The sequence below is a fragment of the Silene latifolia genome, unplaced genomic scaffold, assembly GCF_048544455.1.
Source record: "Silene latifolia isolate original U9 population unplaced genomic scaffold, ASM4854445v1 scaffold_222, whole genome shotgun sequence".
In the NCBI taxonomy this organism is placed as follows: domain Eukaryota; kingdom Viridiplantae; phylum Streptophyta; class Magnoliopsida; order Caryophyllales; family Caryophyllaceae; genus Silene; species Silene latifolia.
Window position 1 is genome coordinate 171,540 of NW_027413176.1, and position 16,103 is coordinate 187,642.

General features: G+C 34.6%; 1 long non-coding RNA gene across 1 annotated transcript; it reads right to left on the reverse strand.

Moving 5' to 3' along the window:
- Nucleotides 1–1,742: 1,742 nt before the first annotated feature.
- On the reverse strand, nt 1,743–3,452 carry LOC141638894 (uncharacterized). Its single transcript, XR_012542291.1, has 2 exons — nt 2,883–3,452; nt 1,743–2,785 (listed from the first exon to the last, which is right to left on the reverse strand). It is a non-coding gene; the product is annotated as an uncharacterized LOC141638894 (long non-coding RNA).
- Nucleotides 3,453–16,103: the final 12,651 nt, after the last annotated feature.

Here is a 16,103-nt window from a genome sequence, read left to right on the forward strand (position 1 = left end):
AATTGATATTGAGCGAATTCTGCAAATTAACAGCAGCAGCCTACGAAATTTCTATGGAATGCCTATTCCAGGTGCTATACTATCAACTCACAGAGAGAACAACTTATTAAACGAGTTTGGTTATGACAAAAGAGAATTAACTTATGAGCACACATTTCTTATCTCATCTATGACTATGGAGCAAATGTCAGTGTATGATGAAATAATAGAATCAGCAGCTATGGATCGTGGAGGAGTTTTCTTTATTTATGGTCATGCAGGTACATGCAAGACATTTATTTTGAAGGCACTTTGCGCCGCCTTAAGGAGAAGAGGAGATATTGTTCTCCCTGTCGCTTCGAGTGGAATCGCAGCAGCTTACCTTTCTGGAGGAAAGACAGCCCATGAGGTATTTGGAATACCATTAGACATATCCGAAAACTCCACTTGAAAATACATCAAACATGGTTGTCACTTGGCCAATCACCTTCGTAAAATAAAGCTCATCATATGGGATGAGGCTTCTATGATACACAAGTTTTGCATAGAGGCTCTTGATAGGAGTTTGAGAGATGTAATGCAAACCTCAAAAACGCCATTTGGAGGCAAATTAGTTGTTTTTGCCGGTGACTTCAGACGGTTGTTACCCTTATATACAAAAGAGGACAGAGACAAAATTGTAGGATTTATTATTAATTCCTCTTATCTATGGAGTGAATGCAAGGTAATTTTGCCGAACATCTATTTATAATTCTTAAGAGCATTTATATGTTTATTAAAAACTGGCGAATTTTTTTTATTTCTTTTTCCAAGGTGTTGCACTTAACGAGAAATATGCGCCTTGATTTGGGGAGTTTTGATATCAAAGATCAGGAGCTACGAGAATTTGATGAATGGATAAAGAAGGTTGGAGAAGGAGCAATAGGAGGAGTGAGTAGCGAAAAAACGATTTACATATTCCAGATGATGTCCTCATAAAGGATACAACCGAACCTTTGACATCAATCGTCAAAAGCACGTACGCATCTTTGGAAAATAACTTGTGTAACCCGGATTATTTTCATGAGAGGGCAATTCTTGCTCCAACTCCAACCTTAGTTGATTCAGTCAACCAGTATATAATGTCTTTACTACCGGGCAAGGGAAAAGTTTACCGGAGCTGTGACCAACTACAGAGGGAAGAGAACAAATCAGAAACTAGAACTATAAAATTCCTAAACACATTGAACTGTCTAGGCCTCCCACGTAATGGTCTATGGTTGAAAGTGGGGGCTATTGTAATGCTCCTAAAAACTACACTAATGGAAAAACCCTTTATTGCGTCAGTTGTAGAGGCCATTTTGCGTCGGTTTTTTACTGACTTATATCGAGGGGACGTATTTGATATGTGTTAGTTGTGGAACCGACGAAAAAAGTTCAACATTTGCGTCAGTTTTGTCTTAAAAACTGACGCAAAAAGTTCAATATTTGCGTCAGTTGTGTTTTAAAAACAGACGCAATTGATATCATAACTGATGTATTTGCTTTATTTTTTTGCGTCAGTTCTTTATAGAACCGATGTATTTTCTTTATTTTTTGCGTCATTTGTTATCACAACTGATGTAATTGATATTTTGTTTTAGGGTCAATTTATTTTTCTCATTTGCATCATTTCTCTCAAGAACCGACACAATTTATTAATGCTTTTTTTTATATAAAAATTTGCTGCCGAAATCACATAAAACTCAAAATCCGAATATCAAAACTTAAAAACTTGCAACAAGAAGTCCAACCAACCACTAATACATCACATGTTAAACAACATTACATCTTATTCAACCCAACAACGTTCCAAATACAATCCAAAGTACAAATAATCCCACAAACGTCTTAGTTACAAAGCTAATCTATACTAAATGTTCTCTAAACATCTAGTAAACTTACATAAAACTATACATCAAATCAAACTCGATGCCACAAACCCACTAAAATATTGACAAGTTCTGGGATGATCAAAAGCATAGTTGAAAGCTTCCTTCAGTCAGATTCAGTGTCCGCAAAACTTCTTTCAACACATATTTGATCTTAAGCTAATAATCAGAGTTGCAATGCTACAACAAAAGACGAACGCAAAAACAAAGAAATAAGGAGTATGCCGTCGACATTCAATGAAGTTCCTCGACCCAGAATCACCCAGAATCAACAACATATTAGATAGCTCGCTTACCAAATGAATGTCCACCAAATTCTAAGTGCTATATGGAGAAGTATGACATTAGGGACTAGAAAATAGAATAAAATAAATAGTACTCCCTTACTCTGGGTCATTTGTTTACCTTTTATTCTTTGTGAGAGGTATTTTAATCAAAGGTAATCAAATGAATGATACGGTGCTAGTATATCAAACCTGCCATCAAATATACATAAACAAATTTGTGATAGGTGTTGGGTTGATCAAAAGCAACGCAGAAGAATGTTACCATGATCTTTAGACATCAAAAATACAGTCTCGCCCCGCATCACACGGCGAATTTCCTTGACAGTTGCAAAAGGGAAAAAAAGTGTCGGAAAATAGCAAAATTAAAAGCCTTGACCTCTACATTGCCTTTTATTGTCAATCTTTTCTAACTAGAGCACTGGTTTCAACAACTATGAGTTACGGCGTAGTAAACTTAAAAAGATAGGAAGTAATCAAGTATTCTACTTTTTTTATAGCCTACTAAGAGTGAGAAGGAGTATACCTTCCATTCTGGCAGCCTCATCTTTATTCAACTTTGTATAGAAGGTACGCGACAACTCCACAGAGCAGCCACTAAAACGATTCCGGCTATTCACATGAAACAAAAATCACCTTAGTTAGCTCATTTGATTAGGTAGCTAAAAAGGCACAAAGATTTTAAAAAAAATTGAAACTATGTACCAACCTATTACATCCAGTAATTCCAAACATCTAGGTGTCTCACGACGACCTTTCACAAAAATAGCATATACCTGTGTAACGAAAGATTACAGACATTTCAGAGCATAGTATGATTGGATCAAACCACATATATGGCTCAATGTGCATTCATTAATACAACAGGAAATTAACTCATACAACTTATCAAACAAAGGCCTTTATCATTGGCAGCAGTATATTGTGTTGCTCAGACTGGGCTGTATATATTTAACACGGCCACACGGGTATTACCCAATTGTTTGATCATTGACTGTCTGACACGGATAAAGGGTACATGGGAAGATAAGTATCAGAGCAATATAGTGAGGGGAACAGACAGCAAACCATCAGAAGCTTAAACAGATGAGTAGTACTAGAATTGTTTTGATAACTCCTTAAAGTGTTGGTTTCTTCTCGAGATGTATTTGTAACGCAGGAAATAAAGTGAAATGGCTCAGTATGTTTCGAAAACATACTGTTACTAAAGTAGCAGTCGCATTACGTGATTTTTTAACAGATTTTTCATTGTGATCACCTGAAACCTAGGTTTTTCAGGCAGGAGACTTTTAACGTGGTTGAGTAACGTTGTTATAATTTGATGTTTGAGGTAAAAAAAACATAAAGACAATTAGTTATCAGAGTACATAAAACTCCACATTTCATGAATAATGGCTTTAAGGTTTCTACGAGTCTTATGTGCGACAGTTTCATATGTGAGATCAACCTAAATATTTAGGGGGGAAAAGGTAAATTTTTGAGTTAAGGATTTCACTTACCCCACGCCAATATCCGATTGAAGTACCAGTTGAGATGAATAATTCCTCGACTACTAGATCAAATATATGTGTTAGGGGAAGGTATGACAGATACCTCTCAGTAGTTTGCCTTAGCTGTGGATTCACATCATTACAAAAGGCAGGGAAATCAGAGCAAGAGAAGTTTTGAGTAAGAACGTCTTATAGTGATCTAGCGCTTTTACAATATTTACGGTGGAGAATGTTGGAGAGTGAACATACCTCTTCATTGATGCTTTTCAATGAGAAATTAATGCCTGATACAATATACCACTCCCTTAGTCTCACTGGTTGTACCACTAGTGTACATTATAGTACAAATATCAGCTTCCTTTTTCGCGGGTAGATCAAATTGTTGATTGCTTCCCTGCAAAGATTTTCGCATCATGAACAATTTTTTTTATCGAGAACTTGTTACAATATACACTTGTAATCATAAAATAGATAGCAAACTAAGTATAATGTAGCCTATGCATATTTGTGCATGGCTTACCAGTTCCAAAAAATCAACCCAGGAGTAGATTTCCAAACCGAATTCTTTAGCTAGTAAAAGCCATGACATTGGCATCAGCCTCCATTGGTGCTTTATTAAAGATGAAACACGATTCCAAGAGTAACATACCACTGAAAAATAAATAAAATCTTCTACCATTTCTATCATTTCTAATATATGCACGTAGAATTTAAAGATCAGAACGGATCAATCTAGCAACACCTTAATAATATAACCAACACAAAAATTCAATAGCAACAATCTCAAAACCGTATCAGGTACTTTAGCAAAATACAGATCAGAAGAGAAAGAGCAAACCTGAAGATGTTATGGAAGAAGGTAAACTATAACAAGTTGGTCAGGTACGCCAACCGAGTTAATGTTGATTGTTGTCTATTCAACACTTCAACAAACATGTTAACACTTAAGTTGGTTAATCAAGGAACATTAAGGTCCTAATTTGTAATGAAGAAATAAATTTAAGTTGGTTACTAAATTGGTCTTAGTAATACACCGACCTAACACACCTCGCTTGTAAAAGGTAAAGATTAAAAGACGAAGGTTATTCAGATAAGTAGTAGAGAGAAAAACATGTTTCCAAATAAACTTATGGTTATTAAAACCAGTAGCACGAGCCATATTCAGAACACAAATAAAAGAACATCAGCAACTCCTTTTATAATACGACAGTGTTGAGTGCTTAGTCTCATAATTCGCATGGCTAACATGGTTACATGGCCATTGTTGAGAAGTTCACTATAAAGAACAATACGAAAATGAAAAATACACTTTAGTCATAGTGAATTATGTGACCCTGACGATTGTAAGATTCATTGGCTTCAGATTTATTATTTGATGTCATGGCCTTTGGGTATGAGAAATCTATACCTCATTAATTTGAGGAATGAGTATAAACCCCCTATTTTTACCAAATAAATACCTAATAAGGTTAGTATGAGTTTGACTCATTTCAAACTCATAACTTATACCTTTATGAACTATCCGTCAACCGTTGTTTGGCGATTATGGAGGGGGTGCAGGGGATGCACCCGCATCCCCTTTGTTAAAAAATAAGTATAATTTTGTGTAATTAAGAGACATATTAATTATGTTGGTCTAGTGGTTGTGTGTAGTTTTTCCTTGTTCAAAGTCATGGGTTCAATACTTCTAGTGAACATTTTCTATTCAATGTTTTTTTTTTATCATTTGTGTTGTGTATATTATTCCCAATCACACAAGAAATTATTATGTTAGAACCAAATTTCTCATTATATAAACATATTTCCGCAACTTCCATAATTTCGTTAATTTTTCGCACCCCCGTCCACTGAACCCGAGAATCGCCTCTGTTTGTCTCTTGTTCCCGCAACCACGAAACAAAACATTCAAAACCTAAACTCTGAATCACATTCACTCTCGTTTTCTCCGTCGGAATTCTAATGGTGTGTGTTTTTATCCCTTTAATCTACTTTTTCTATTAATTTGCACAGTTTCTACTTTGAGTCTTGTTATGTGTATTTATGGTAACCGTAAAACAGAACGGAGTTTATGGTTCGACTGTTTGCCGACCTGTAATTTCTTGATTCACGGTTCAACTGTGTAAATACCATATACTCCCTCCGACCTAGACCAATCCCTCCGACTCAGACTAAAGGTAACATAGGAAAAAATAGAGTTTTTGAGAAAAGGTGGAAAAAGGAGTGGGTAATGTTGTAGTCCAAGAATGTTACCTTTGGTTTGGATCGTCCAGTTTAGTAAGCGTTACTTTTGGTCTGGATCGGATAGAGTAGAATTAGAGGGTTCCAGATAATATGGTATGTATTGTATTTCCTAATTACCATATAGAAGTAAGATATTAACAAGATATTGTACTTCTTCCATTTCATTCAATTCCATACATTTGCTTTATACACGTATATCAATGCTCATTTTCTTTTGTTCATATCTTTAGTTACATATTAGTAAAAATTATAAAAATTTGTTATTTACAATGTACTCGGTAAGACAATTAAAACAAGATCTCACATGACTATATTTTATGCTATATATTAGAAGTTGTATCGAAAATTCTCCCTACTTGTGAATAGTGTTCAAAAAGGTAAATGTATGGAATTGAATGAAATGGAGGAAGTATAGGATTGTATTTCCTAATCTTGTCAATGTAAGAGTGTACCCTACCTATATATATATATATATATATATATATATATATATATATATATATATATATATATATATATATATATATATATATGTAGACACCTCGTTTCGCACCCTCGCAAACCACCCGGTGATGATTGGGCCGCATGTTTGATTCGCGGAACGATTTGTGACAGTTCGTAAGATTATCGTCAAGTGATTGCTCAAATATTAATGTCAACCTCTTAGTTGTCATCTACGTGCCGATACGGTCGTTTTGGCAGTAATTAGAGTACATTCGGAGTCCGGGTCAAAAACCGTCTCCATTTTTCGATATTTGTTAAATCCCGAGTCGAATGTTCGGAATGTTTAGGATATTTCTATTCCATATTTCTCAAATTTTATCTTTTGGCAAATAATATCCCGTAATATTCAAAAGATAATCGAATTATTTCCGTCCTACCATAACTCAAACGCGGAAATCTTTCTTAAGCAGGAGGAAACCTCCTGGGAATAGACGCAGCAGGCGCTGCGCCTCTTCCAAGAGACGCAGTGGCTGCTGCGCCTCTTCCCAGGCCCTTCTTTGCATGATTTACGTATCTTTTTTATATCTTTCCGAGATTCACTTCCAAAGAGTCTCCGAAACCCTATTCCTTCACGTGATTAGTATAAATAGGAGCTTTCGTTCCTCATATTTCTCACGCGAGTGTCCGCCCTTCTCTTCTCCCTTTGCATTCTAGACTTCGTTCTTACTAATTGGCGCCTACGTGCTTGGACTTCCGACCACGTAAGCTCGGATCTTTCCGGGTACCAGCCTCTCCGTTGCATGACCGACCAATTTGACCACTACACTCAATCAATCTAATTAATTAATCAATCGTTTTCCTCTTACGAGGGCACTCTTTCCTTGCATTCGCGTCGAGCATTCACTAATCGATCTTCTTAGTTCTTCTCGTTCCGTCAACATGTAAGTCTGAGGGTGTATAATCTCTCTTTTATTTATTGTATTTTTTATTATTGTATAACGATTATAAGGTTTATGTCGAAAGTACACCATTCAAATCGATTTCTAAAGCCGTCTTTAAAACCTTTTTTGCGGATTTCCAGTAGACAGACGTCGAGAAAAGACGCAGCAACCGCTGCGCCTCTTCGAAGGAGCGCGCAGCACTGCTGCGCCTCTTCGTGAGGCCGCCAGATTCTGCTTCTTTTTTTCTTCTTCCTCCGTCCTCGTAATTCGTCTCAAATTTATTTCTTTTGTTTTGTTCGTCTGTTAATTCATTCACATGATAGTTTAATAATTCATATGTATATTAACCATCATCATTAACATGTTTAAATCGTCATAAATCCGACTCAAATCCCTAATAATCAATATTTGCGGGTTTTCGTCATTAAATTCAATTCGGGTTTTAGAGATTCAATTCGTTCATGTTGGGTTTCTGGGATTCATTGTTGATATACTTTCATCTGTTTGTTCATTAATCCATCGTCATTCATCATGTTTAGTCTAATTCGTTTAGTTAGTTAGTCTAATTTAATCATTCATTAACATCGACCCTTCACATAATTAATCCGTTTGTTTCCGTCTCAATCATGTTTTACTGTTTTATGACCTCAATCATATGTAAATAATCTGCTAACAACTTTCATTCGAGTCAATTATCGTAATCAATCCTTAAAATTTACCAATTAACATTAACGGTTTGCAGTTCCGGCTTCACAGCCAGAACTCACCCTTGGAACAGACGCAGCAACTGCTGCGCCTCTTCCAAAGGGCGCAGTGCCTGCTGCGCCTGTTCCAGGGTGAATTATGTCCCTGAACTCCTTTTCTGCCTTGACCTAGTTTAATTAAGCTACGTATTAATCAACTAATAATCGTATTATCACCTTCTGATCTGTCGTGTTCTATTCTTTTATCTCTTTTTATCAAATCATCCGTTTTAGCGGTATTTTCGACATAAATCGCCTAATCCTATGTAATTATTGTAATTTTCATTCTTGTAATTTTATTGTTTTTTGTATCACTTGTATGCTTTCACATGTAAATGAGCATTAAATTCCAACTTCGACCCAATTGTTTGCTAGATTACATGTCAACCGACTTAGTTTAATTCTCACATGCTAGGATTAATCTATGGATGTTGCATTGCATGCATATAGCCGGCGATATATCGAGTACGAATAACTTCCCTAATCATTAGTAGAGGCCGCTATCGAGGCGGGCGGGATTAGGTGTTCGATCAAAAGAGCTTCCTAATACGTACCCTCACCCCTTACTCCAGATCTCCGTGAGCACCCGTGTTCATTGGCATCCACGAGAGTCATTCTAGGCATAGAATGCTAAGGGTAACGATTGCTTAGTGTTCATGTCATTACTTTGTGTCTTGACATGACACGAGGTATTCGAACGGTTCCAATTTCCCATAAAAATTGGTGGCGACTCCTTACAAAATGTAAACGCTTGTTTTCGAGCCCCTTCACCAAGCGCCCCCGTGGGCGGCCCGCTGTCCACAATATATATATATATATATATATATATAAATGAGATCCTATAAGTCCTCCTTATTTGGGTGAGTCCTTGAGTCCTCATCTAAGCCTTTGGATTAACATAATGGATGGCTAGGATTAGAGCAAAATAAAGGACTGTTATATAAATACTACAAAACCCTAATCTCTCACAACCCTCTCATTTCACTTCCTCACAACACAAAAACTCTTACTTCTCTCTCTTCCTCTCACATCTCTCTAAACTCCGGTCACCTCGCCACCACCAGTCCCACGCTGCCACACCTTGCCCCCGTCACTCCAATGCTGTCATGCCGCCGCCACCATTCCAACGCCGCCGCACCAGACAACAACCCTACGGAGGACTCCTCCACGCTGCCGCCTCCCTCCTTTTTTCCATTTTTTTTTCAGATCTGAGAAGCCATAACCACCGCTCTTTCTCCCTCACGCCGACGCCGCCACACCGCCTCCACCATTCCATTGCCGCCATCACTCCACGCTCCTCTTCCCCTTTCTTTCTTTCTTTCTTTGTCCTCTCGTCTTCCATTGCAGATTTTTTTTTATTTGTGTCAAGTATGGCGGTTGTTGTTGCAGGCGTGGGTTGGTGGTGGTGGTTGGAGGAGTCGTCCTCCACTGCATATCTTTTTTTTTTTCAAATTGTATTAAAATTGGCGGTTTGTTGTTGGTGTTGTTGGAGGCGTGGGTTGGTGGTGGTCGTTGAAGGAGGTGGGGAAGGTTAACGACTTTTTTTTTAGTTTGTTATTGGTGGTGGTCAAAAGGCGTCAATGGTGGTGGTGGTCAAAAGGCGTGGTGAGGCGCGCGTGTTGTGGTGGTGATGGTTGTTCACCCTTATCGAAAAAGTTACACACTTATTAGACTAAAGTTACACTCTTATCGGACTAAAGTTACACTCGCATCGGACTAAAGTTACACCCGCATCGGACTAAAGTTACACTCTTATCGGACTAAAGTTACACCCATATCAGAGTAAAGTTACACTCGTAAATGACTAGAGTTACAGAAACTTAGAATTAAAATTATATAATTCAACCTATAATAAAAATCACACAAATTTAAATTTTAACGTAAAAAATGACTCTTAAAATAGTAAAGTTACACTCTTAAAATACTAAAGTTACACTTGTAAAACAGTGAAGTTACACTCATAAAGTGTTGAAATTACATAAATCGTTAAAATTACATAATTTTAAATTTAAATATTCAAAATAATAAAAAAATAGCCATGAATTCAAATTTTTGTATAAAAAATAGCCATAAATTCAATTTTTATATAAAAAATAGCATTAAATGATTAAAGTTACACTCGTAAAGTATTAAAGTTACACTCTTAGACTAAAGTTACACTCATAAAGTCTTGAAGTTACATCTAAAAAATGAGTGGGTGAGATTAGGACTTAGGGACTCAACCAAAATTGTGGACTTATAAGAACTCATCTCTATATATATATATATATATATATATATATATATATATATATATATATATATATATATATATATATATAGAGAGAGAGAGAGAGAGAGAGAGAGAGAGAGAGCAAAGTTCTTCTAAGTCCCTTATATATTTTGAGTCCCTTAGTCCTATTATGGGCCTTTGGATGAAGGAGATGGAGGGAGGAGATTACATCTCAATGAAGGGCTAGATATCAATCTAGCTAATCTCCCTCCCTAATCATTCCTAACTCCTACTCATTCTAATCTAATTCTTCTTATCATTCATTCACTCCTCATTCATTATTTCCAAAAACAAAACCACATCTCTCATCCTCTCTTCCTCTCATCACCAAACCAATAAAAAAAAACCAAATAAAAAACCAAACCAAAAAAACCCAAAACAAAAATTTCAAAAAAATCAAATTCTCCCTCCCTCCCTCCGTCCAGTCCCCTAAAACAACCACCTCCGCACCCGACCACCGCCACCTACCACTCGGACCATATACACCATGACCCACCAATACCCTTTTTTTTCTTTCAGATCTGACGCCACCACCTCCGCACCGCTAAACCACAGCCTTCACCGCCACAACCACCAGCCCGCTCACCCCACAACCACGACCACCAACCACGTCTGCCATCCACACCCACCCACGACCACAACCCAACCGGCAAAACCGACCCACGACCGCCACACACACCCACCCACGACCACAACCACGGCCGACTCACCTCCACAGCCCCCACAACCGCGGCAGCCTTCCTCTCCTCCCCTGCCGTCCACCAAACGCCTTCCTCTGCTGGTTTTCAATTTTTTATTTTCGGTTTTGTTTTGTTTTGTTTTTTGTTTGTTTTTGGTCGACATCTTTTGTTTTTGTATTTTGTTTGTTTTGTTTTTTTTTTATATATAATTTTTTGGAGTGATTTTGTTTGTTTTCAGATTTGGTTTTCATTTTTTATTTGGTTTTCAAATTTGGTTTTCCTTTCGTGATTTTGTATTTTGTTTGTTTTGTTATTTTTTATAAATAATTTTTTATTTTCAGATTTGGTTTTCATTTTTTTTTTAACAAATCTTGTTTATTTCATTGTTATTATTAAAATCTCATTGCATATTATTTCGGTTTTTTTCATTGTTATTATTAAAATCGTTTAGATCTTGTTTATTTCATTGTTATTATTAAAATCTCATCCGCCATTAAAATCTTGTTTATTTCGGTTTTTTTCTTTCTCATTTTTTTTATTTCGGTTTTTATTATTTTAGGTCTAGTATGGTTGGTGTTTATTTTTATTTTTTTGATTTTTGTAATTACATATTATTTTGTGCTAAAATTATAGATCTTGTTTTTTAAAAAAAAAATTGCACAACCTTCAAACATTAAAGTTACAATTTTTTTTTTGTTAAAATTACACTTTTTTCTATTACAATTACACTTATTTCTGTTACAATTACACTTTTTTTTTTTTACTATTACACTTTTTTTTGTTACAATTACACTTTTTTTGGTTAAAATTACACTTGTTTTGGTTAAAATAACACTTTATTTGGTTAAAATTACCCTTATTTCTGTTATAATTACACTTTTTCCTGTTAATATTACACTTTTTTCTATTACAATTACACTTTTTCTTGTTGGAATTACACTTTTTCTTGTTACAATTACACTTTTTCCTGTTAAAATTACACTTTTTCTTGTTGAAATTACACTTTTTCTTGTCACAATTACACTTTTTCTTCTTACAATTACACTTTTTTTTGTTACAATTACACTTTTTATGTTAAAATTACACTCAATTACATTACAATTACACTCTTTCTGTTAAAATTACACTTTTTCTTGTTGGAATTACATTTTTTTCCTTTAAAATTACACCTTTCTACTTTAAAATTACACTTTTTTCGGTTAAAATTACACTTTTTCCTGTTAAAATTACACTTATCTCTATTAATGACTAAAGTTACACTCTTGGATTAAAGTTAAACAGACTAATTTGGACTATTTGGACAATTTGGACTAACTAATTTGGACAATTTGGACAATTTGGACTAACTAATTTGGACAATATGGACTAACTAATTTGGACTATTTGGACGAACTAATGGAGTTTACGACTAAATTGAATACAATATTTACAACTAAATTTGGACTAAAATTATACAATTTTGGAGTTTACGACTAAATTGAATACACTATTTACGACTAAATTTAGAGTAAAATTACACAATTAGAACTAAAGTTACACAATTCATTTATTTTGAGTCATTTAGATTGTGCAATTCCAATCATTGTCCACTAAAGTGTAACTTAGTAAATTGATAGTGTGTGTATCTTTTATCATTTTATGAGTGTAATTTTAGTCCACAAAAGTGTAATTTTAGTCCAAAAAAGTGTAATTTTAATCTACAAATGTGTAACTTTAATCCACAAATGTATAAATTTAGTCTACAAAAGTGTAATTTTAGTCCACGGAAGTGTAATTTTAGTCCATAAAAGTGTAATTTTAATCCAAATGTATAACTATAGTCCAAATTTGTGTATCTTTAGTCCAAATTGTGTAATTTTAGTCCAAATTTCTGTAACTTCAGTCCAAATTGTTCTAACTTTAGTCCAAAAGCATAACTTTAGTCATTGAGAAGATAACCTTAGTAGAGATAAATGTAACTTTAATGAAGACAAGTGTAATTTTAAAGGAAAAAAGTGTAATTTTAACGAAAAAAGTGTAATTTTAACGGAAAAAAAGTGTAATTTTAACCGATAAAGTAATTTTAATAGATCCTAAATCACACAATACCAAAAGAAAATTTTAAATATGAAATTTGGCAAATATATATAACAAGACGGATATTAACAAAGTGATATCAACAAGAAAAAAAGTAAAAAAATGAGATTTCATAACTAATAGATTTAGTACTATAATTTTAACTGGAAAAAAAGTGTAATTTTAACACAAAAAAGTGTAATTTTAACGGAAAAAAGTGTATTTTTAACAAGGAAAAAACTGTGATTTTAACCCAAAAAAAGTGTAATTTTAACGGAAAAAAGTGTAATTTTAACGGAAAAAAGTGTAATTTTAACGAAAAAAAGTGTAATTTTAACCGATAAAGTAATTTTAATAGATCCTAAATCACACAATACCAAAAGAAAATTTTAAATGCGAAATTTGGCAAATATATATAACAAGACGAATATTAACAAAGTGATATCAACAAGAAAAAAGTAAAAAATGAGATTTCATAACTAATAGATTTAGTACTAAAATCACACTATAATTTGTAAGAATGTCAATAACCGAAAAAAAAAAAGACCAAAATAACAAAATTGAAAAAAAAAAAAACGAAAATGAAAAAAAAAAAAAAAAAGGGTCAAAAAAAAATTGATCTACTTTAGTAGATCTAAGATTAAAATTTAAAAAAAACTCACAAATTTAAAACAATATTATATAGCAAGACGATATAAGGAGAAAAAAACAACAAAAAAAATAAAAAGAACACCCAAACATCAATTTTTTTTTTTTTAAAAAAAAAAAAAAAAAAAAAAAAGACTTCGGGCGGCGGCGGCGGTGGCGGTGGTGGTGGCGGCGGTGGCGGTTGGCGACTGTGGTGGTAGGTGGGTGGTAGTAAGTAGATGGTGAATGAGGAAAAGATGAGTAAATGATTTATTTGGATTTTTTAGGTTTTTTATTTGTTTGGTTTTTTAGGTTTTTTTTTTCTTGGTTTTTTTTGGAGAGAATATGGAGAAGTGAGATATAGAGAGAGAATAAGGAGATGTGATAATGAGTTGATGAATGAAAGATGAGGAGGATTATTGTAGTTAATGAGAAAATTAGAGGAAGATGGCAAAATTAGAGTATTAACCTTAATTTTTGGGTTCTCATCTTAGCCCTTCATTTCCAAGATCCAATGGCCCATAATGGGACTTATGGACTCAAATGTAAGAGGAGGACTCACTTGATCTTTACACTATATATATATATATATATATATATATATATATATATATATATATATATATATATAGAATTAGGTTCAAATGAGTCCACCTTCCTTAGGTGAGTCCATGAGTCCTAATCTTAGCCATTAGATTATAACAAAATCAATGGCTAAGATTAATTCTGAAAATAAATATCCTATATATAACTCAACAAACCCTAATTCTATTTCATTTTACCAACATCAATTTCTCTCACTTCCTCCCTTTCTCTCTCCGTCTCTCTACTTCTCCCCGCGTGCCCCCCCCGCGCCTTCACTCCCCTCCCCGCCGCACTCCCCGCCTCGCCGCCTCCACCAACAACTCTCCCTCACCGCCACCAACTCTCCTTCCTCCTTTCCCTCACTCACGACCCCCTGCCACGCCGCCTCCACGCCAACACCGCCGCCAACGCAACATATCCACCAGCGACGCCTACAACAACAACCACCAGTCCACTAGTCACCCTCCTCCATATGCCGACTTCAAGCAACGACAACAACAGCAGCCACACTCCGACACATCCACCAAACGCCGCACCCCACCACTCGTCGCCTCCCTCTCTTCCTCCTCGAAATACCGCCTTTTTTTTTTCGAATTTTGAATTTTGAAATCCCGCCTCCTCATATCTCCTCTGCACCGCCCTTGCACGCCACGCCGTCACAACTCCACCGCCTCCCCTTCCCCTTTCTTCTTCCTCCCCTTCTCCGACTGGACCTACAACAAAACGGCGGCGGCTCGCCTTTCTCCCTTTTTTTTTTCATATTTGAAAAAAGCACTTGTGGTGGTGGTTGTTGGTGTTTTATGTGTGAGGCTAGTGGTGGTGGTGATGTCCTGGGCGGTTGGTAAGGTGTGTGGGTTAGATTGGTGGTGATGGCGGATCTGGGTGGTGGACGTGGGTTAGATTCTTTGTTGGTGTCGACTTTTTTTTTTTTTTTTTTTCCTCGATTTTTCCTCCATTTGTGGTGGTGGTGGGTCAGGTGGTGTCGTGGAGGCGTTGGGAGTGGTGGGTCGGGCGAGGAGGCTCGTGGTGGGTGATGGTGTTGGTGGTGTTGATGATGGTGGATGGTGGATGGATATAAAATTGTATAAAATATAAATGTATAAAAAATCACTAGTACTACCATTAAAGTTTCACTACCATTAAAGTTACAATTGTAAATTAAAGAAATTACATAAATTTCAAATTAAATACATTATTACATAAATACAAATTTTTTTATTGAAATGGCCTAAAAAAATTAAAATTTCACTAATTATCATTAAAGTTTCACTAGTTTAACATTAAAGTTTCATTCATAAATCAGCAAAATTAATGAAATATTAGTTACAATTACATTAGTACATAAATTTAAATTTTTATATTAAAAATGGCCTAAAAAGCATTAAAGTTTCACTTTAAAGCATTAAAGTTTCACTCGTATATCATTAAAGTTACAGTTAAAAATTAGTTAAATTAAATAAATATTAGTCCCAAGTACATTATTTCATGAAAACAAATTTTTATATTAAAAAATGGTCTAAAAAAATTAAAGTTACACATTTTAGCATTAAAGTTTCAGTCGTAAAACATTAAAGTTACATTTAAAAAATTAAAACTTTTATATTAGAAATTGTTTAAAAAAATTAAAGTTTCAATTTTTAGAATTAAAGTTTCAGTCGTAAAACATTAAAGTTACATTTATAAATCAATAAAATTAAAAAAATTGAAATTTTTAAATTAGAAATTGTTTTAAAAAATTAAAGTTTCAATTTTTAGCATTAAAGTTTCATTCGTAAAACATTAAAGTTATATTTATAAATCTGTAAAAATAAATAAATTTAAAGTTTAATATTAAAAATTAATTAAAAAAATT